General features: G+C 41.3%; 1 protein-coding gene across 2 annotated transcripts in view; it reads right to left on the bottom strand.

The window, feature by feature from the left end:
* DZIP1L (DAZ interacting zinc finger protein 1 like) overlaps positions 1 to 6,755 on the bottom strand; it is a 112,214-nt gene that overhangs the window by 8,419 nt on the left and 97,040 nt on the right. The window lies entirely within an intron of this gene.

Genomic DNA, 6,755 nt, shown 5'->3' on the forward strand with positions numbered 1-6,755 from the left:
TTCAGGGTCCTGGAATTTTTTACTTGAAAATTTACTAATTCATACAATCCAAAAGTCTGGGGAATCACCAAACCATTAGCAAACAGAAAACGTTTTGTTTGATTTGTTTTTAAGGTGAAGAGAGGAGAAGTTGATTCATGGGGTAAAATGCAAATAGTCCAGAAGAGATTACAAACTAAGCTTTGCCATTCAATCATCACACCTTAACACATCTCTTTCCTAAGATCAGATTTTAGAGTATGGGGGAGAGTGAGGAGCCTGGGGCACTGAGCAGCAATGAGGAAGATAGTCAGATGAGGGCAGGGGATCATCTGTGAACCATGCCAAGGGCTGGTTCTGTCTTAGAACTTTTGCCCTAAAAGGACTTCTTTTATTTCAGGGTACACTTTGATAATGACATATGCTGGCAACAGGACAAACGTGGACATCGTGGATAGTGTCCATATTCCTGCTGTATTTTGCTTCGTCACCGAAGGGAGCAAGGTTTTCCCCACTGAAACCTTGCCTGGCAAACAAATAAGGATCTAATTCTTATTTAGCCTGAGAGGATGCATAATGCTTAAATTCTTTGCCAAATATGCTAGGGGTGTTTCTTATTAAAAATCCATATGCTATTAGTCACTGAAACTGGGACTCAAAAACATAGCCAAGTCTAGAAAGTCAGTGAACACTGGGCGGTATTTTGGTTAGCCACGCCTACCAGCTTCAGAATTGAATCCTGATACTCACATGGGGTGGGGTACTTGAGCCATTCATAACCCCAGTCCACAATCAAGGGAGTATTATCTTGTTACTCCCACAAGCCAAACTGAATGGAAATGAGTCACTACGTGACTGAATTGTATCCTTGGAACACCCACATTAGGCTGAAACTCGGGGTTCAATGGTCATTTTTCTGATTACTGTCTCACTCAGCAGCGTGAGATCGTGACGAGAACACACTGAGTTTCTCCTACAGAGTCTGGGGTGGACATTTCTTCCGGAAAGAGTAGATGGGCTCTCTCACTTCAGGAAATTTGAATCTGTTTTTTTCAGAGCCCACACTCAGTGCTGAAGACCTCTGGACATGGTGGTGTTCAGATTGTTATTTTCCAAAATGTTCCTAAACTATGGATAGGAAATATTCCTTATTTCTCTGGGAAACAGAGGCCCAGTTTCGATGAAATTGTATCAGTAAAAAAGTTAGAGTTAGGACATGAACTTCTTCACGCGTTATACATACTGAGACCGCTCTACCCCTGATTCCCAGATTTGGTCATAAAAAAAATTCCTACAATTTTCCAAAGGGTTCTTGACCATTGACCATCCAGAGAAAAGGTCAGATGGAAGGAATGTCCTCTTGGCCACAGAGCTAAGGCGTACATCTGGCAGCCAGAGGCGCAGAGCTGCAAGGAGCCAGCCTCGCAGTCACTGGAGGGCCTTTTGAGTCAGAATTCTCTCTTCCCAATTCAGGCCTCACAGTTGCCCCGTCCCTGGGAGTTTGAAAGCGTATTCTGACTTCAGTCCTGCCTGTGGCTGAGCACATCACCAACACAGGACGCCTGTTCTTCCTGCTTGCCGTGTAACTGAGATTTCCCCCAGGGGCTCCCCCATCCCTGAGGATCTAATGAGCGTGTGCTGAGCCCTCATTCCACGCCCTGGGAAAGTCTACTGTCCACTCCAAGACTTCTCAGCGTTCCAAAGAATTGTACGTTTTCATGGCCACCTCTGATTCCAACTCCCTGCCCCCACTTGTTCTCTGCTCTGCCCTTCCAGAGCTGTTCTTCTCTCTCCACTCAGGTACCAAACCAAATATGAAGCAGCCGTTTTGTAAAAAGTACAACTTATTTTTTAGCGCAGTTTTCAGTTCACAGCAATAATTAATGGAAAGTACAGAGTTCCCATACACCCTCTGCCCACAAACATACACAGCCTCCCCCCCATCAACATCCAGCACCAGAATGGTGCATGAGTTACAATCAATGAACCCACACTGACCCATCCTTAGCACCCAAAGTCCATAGTTTACAAAAGGATACGCTCTTAGTGTTGTACATTCTACGGGTTTTGATAAATGTATAGTGACAGATATCCACCTATTATAGCATCACACAGATTAGCTTCATTGCCCTAAAATCTTCTGTGCCCCTCCTATTCATCCCTCCAGAGCCCCAAGCCCTTGGCAACCACTGATTTGTTTTATTGTCTCCATAGTTTTACCTTTTCCAGAATGTCATATATTTGGAATCATGTAGTATGTAGCCTTCTCAGATTGGCTTCTTTCGCTTAGAATATGCATGTAAGGTTCCCCCATGTATTTTCATGGCTTGATAGCTCATTTCTTTTTAGCACTGGATAATATTCCATTGTCTGGATGTGCCACAATTTATCCATTCACCTACTAAAGGACAACCTGTTTAAGTTTTGGAAATTATGAATAAAGATCTCATAAACATCTGTGTGCAGGCTTTTGTGTGGATATAAATTTTCAATTCATTTGGGTAAATACCAAGGAGTGTGATTTGCTGGATCATATATGGTAAGAATATGTTTAGTTTTATAAGAAACTGCCAAACTGTCTTCCAAAATGGCTCTACCATTTTGAATTCCCACCAGCAATAAATGAGAGTTTCAGTGGTTCTACATCTTTTGGAATTTGGTGTCAATTTTTTGGATGTTAGCCACTCTAATACATATGTATTAGGTACTGAGGTACAATGTAGTATCTCATTGTAGTATCTCATTGCTGTTTAAATTTGTAGCTCTCCAGTGACATATGATGTTGAGCATCTTTTCTGATGCTTATTTATCATCTGTATATTTTCTTTGCCCATTTTTAATCAGGTTATTCATTTTCCTATTGTTGAATATTAAGAGTTCTTTGTGTATTTTGGATTAGTCCATTATCCAAATATTTTTTTGCAAATATTTTCTCTCCATCTGTGGCTTGTCTTCTCATTATCTTGAAGGTGATAGTTATTTTTATTCTCAATTTTCAAAGATATAATTCTGTCATCTTCTGGTTTCTATTGTTGCAATTGATATAATGGCTATAATTCCTTTCTTTCAGGTTTTTAAAAGATTTTTCTCTTTATCTTTGGTGTTTTGCAATACTATGATACATTCAGACATTGATTTGTTTTAATTTACCTTTCCTGAAACTATGGTACATCTTAAAGCTTTTAATTACATCCTTAATATGGGATTAATATTTTTCATGAGTTTTAGAAAATTCTTAGCCATTAACTTATCAAATACTGTCTTTCTCTCATTCTCCCTGTTTTCCTCTTCCAGCACTCCTATTATATGTACATTCGAACTTCTCCTTCTATCCTCCATGCCTTAAACTGCTGTTTCATGTTTTCCATCTCTTTACTTCTGTCTACATTTTGCATAATTTTCTCAGTTCTATCTTTTAATTTATGAATGCTAACTTCAGCTGTGTTTAACCTGCTAATTACCTGTTGTTAGTTTTCTAATGCTGCCCTAACAAATTCTCAGAAACTTAGCAGCTTCAAACAACACCCATTTATTATCTCACAGTTTCTGTGGGTCAGATGTCTGCCATGATGTGGTTAGATACTCTGCTTAGGGCTCACCAGGCTTAAACAAAGGCATCGGCCATGGCTGTGGTTCTCCTACAGGGCTTGAGGTCCTCTTCCAAGATCACTGTTGGCTGGAAGAATTCAGTTCTTTGCAGTTGTAGAACTGAGATCGCTGTTTCCTTGACTTGTGACTCCCTTCATCTTCAAGTCAACAATGGTGCATCAAATCCTTCTCATTCTTCTAACGCCAGGCTCAGCTTTCTGCTGTATTTCTCTCGCTCCCTGCTCTGCCTTCCTCTCCTGTTTCTTAGGGTTCATAAGATTACAGTGGCCTCCCTGGATAATCTAGGATCATCTCTCTATTTTAAAGTTAGCTGATTAGCAACTTTAATTACATGTGTAAAATTCCTTTTGCCATGTGACACAATAGAACTATGGAGGCAGAGATCATAGGAGCCAAAATCGTGCCTACTACACTGTCCGCTGAGTTTCTTGTTTCATTGACTATATATCTAATTTCTAGAAATTCTAGTGGTAGGGGTTGTCAAATCTTCCCAGATTTTTTCATGGTGACTTATATTTACTTATGATTTTAGTTCCTTCTTTTATGTCTTTAGTCAATATTATCTGATTGTCTTGGGGGACCATTGTAACTGTTAAGTCTTGTGACCTTATTCACAATTAAGTGCTGTGCTGGAATCAGCTTCCCAACTGTGCATTCAATGATCTCACATTGGAAGCATGAAGTCAGTTATGGTGAGTGTATGTATGTCATGGAAATCAGCAAATGCTACTAAGTCAGCAAGTTTTTTTCTTTTCTTTTTGTGAAGAAGATCAGCCCTAAGCTAACATCTACTGCCAATCTTCCTCTTTTTGCTTGAGGAAGATTGTCACTGAGCTAACACCTGTGTCAATCTTCCTCTATATTTTATGTGGGTCACCACCACAGCATGGCTTGACGAGCACCCAGGATCCGAACCCCAGGCTGCCAAAGCGGAGTATGTGAACTTAACCACTACACCACCAGGCCAGTCCCCAGCAAGTTTTCTTCTTTTGAGGCTAGGTTTACTAGTATGTGTACCACTGTTTATAATAGATTTTGAATTTTGAGTTTTGAGCTCAAGTTGGACAGGGCTTTAAATGTAGAAATCCCATTCAACCTGCATTGAGGGGTCTGCAGTTGCCTCTACAAGTCCTTCCAGATGTTATCAGTCTGGAATCACCTTTTACTGCTGTTTTCTTAGTGTGGGCGTCCCAGGACCACCATGTGGGGTGTGTAAATTTAAACCCCAGTCACATATGAAGCAGAGGCTCATGGTCATATATTCTTAGATTTTTTCTGTTTTTCCACACAGGGGTCAAATCAGACTAAGCCTAACAAACTTTCTCCCTGTGCCAACGAGTTGAATTTTCTAGCCCATCCCTTCTCTGTACTAATTGTCTTATTGAATGAGTACTGTCCAGTGGTTTTCATATTATGTTCCCTGGAGGCCCGTGGGAGTCTAATAAATGACCCAGCTTCAAAGAGCAAGAGCAAAGTGAGCAGACTGTTCCCTCCGTCCTATAAACCAGAGTAGCACCCCCTTCTCCTCTCCTCACACTGCCACACAAGTACACACATGCACGCGCGTGTGCACTCACACACACACATTTTTTACATACATAACATATTAGTCTTCCTGGCAATATCACAAAGAAAATGTTTCTCTTTTTGAAAATTATGAAATTTCTGAGATATTCCAACTCCTTTACTTTAAAAATGGAGAAAGCGAGGCACAGAGGTGTTAGCCAATGACGTAAAATATAGTTCTGTGAGTTGGTAAAAAGAATTGAGGCTTGAATCCAGGTTCAAAGCAGATAGCAATGATATTTGGACCAAAAAGATTAAAAAGCCTTTCTGTAACTAGAGACACTTTGTGTGAGAAGGCCAGGCTTTCGTTTCTGATCAATGTGAAGAAACACACTGTGAGAGTGGTTAAGTCCATTGTTAAAGCTTCTAATTATATTACTAACAGTCTCCCCTAGTAATATTTGCTATTATTTTCTGAGTACAGTGCTCCACAGGCAATGCTTAGCATTTCATATGCATTATCATATTTAGTCTGCAAAACAATGCAGGGAGATAAACACTATCATTATCTCATTTTACAGAAGAAGACAATGAGATAAGTGATTTAGCTGTGGTCTCACGTGGCTCGTCAACAGGGGAGTGAGGGTTGAAGCCAGGCTGTCTGGCTCCAGAACCCAAAGGCCTTCCTGCTGCCTACCTCTGCTGTCTTCCCTCCTCCCTGGTCTCTCTGCTGGAGGCAGAGTCAAGGCCACAGATGCTGCGAACTGCTTGACCACATCCACCACTCAGTTCCATCAGATTATTTGAAGATTCCATGTTTGTGAATTCTCGCTAAAATTTATTTTAATCCAAAAATCAATACTCCAGATATTTCCCCCGTCATTACTGGACTTGTGCATGTGCAGAGGGCAAAAAATTTAAGTCAAGGGAGGTGCACGTTCCCAGCGGCAGTGGAACAAGGCCGTGCTCAGACTCCTTGTTTCAGCTCCATACTATAAACAAGGGTCCTTCTTGTAGAGTATTTAATGCCATGTTTTTCATATTTTTGTGCTTTTTGCTGGTGATTCTCTATTTAAAATTGCCCCAAGCATAGCACTAAAGTGCAGTCTAGTGTTCCTAAAGGCGAGAAGGCTGTACCGTGCCTTATGGAGAAGGGATGTGCTAGATAAGCTTCGTTCAGGCCTGAGTTATGGTGTTGTTGGCTGTGAGTTCAACGCTAATGAATCAACAATACAGATTAAATAAGATGTCTTCAAACAGAAACACACATAAAACAAGGTTATATATTGATTGGTTGATGAAAACGTGACCACGGGAGGCTCGCAGGGACCTAAGCCCATATTTCCCCTGGGGGCAGTGATTTAGTATTTGCTAGTTCTGGGTTCCTGGTGACTCTATAGAACATAACTACTGTGATTAATGAGAATAGACTGTATTTCATCCTGCCTTATAACCAGCCTCACCTAAGGGTTTTAAGTGGAGCAGCAGCCAGTACCTTGGGAAGACCACATGGATGAAGCCCTTTCATCTCCAAGTCTCTTATGGCTTGGCCTCTGGAAGCCCTGCCCGACCACCTACAGGGCTGCAGGCAGCGCCCTCTGCTCTTGCTTTACCCTCCACAGAGGGGAACCTGGTAATCAGGAAAGAAACTCCCTCACAAG

Source organism: Equus asinus, chromosome 21 (genome assembly GCF_041296235.1).
Source record: "Equus asinus isolate D_3611 breed Donkey chromosome 21, EquAss-T2T_v2, whole genome shotgun sequence".
NCBI classification, from domain to species: domain Eukaryota; kingdom Metazoa; phylum Chordata; class Mammalia; order Perissodactyla; family Equidae; genus Equus; species Equus asinus.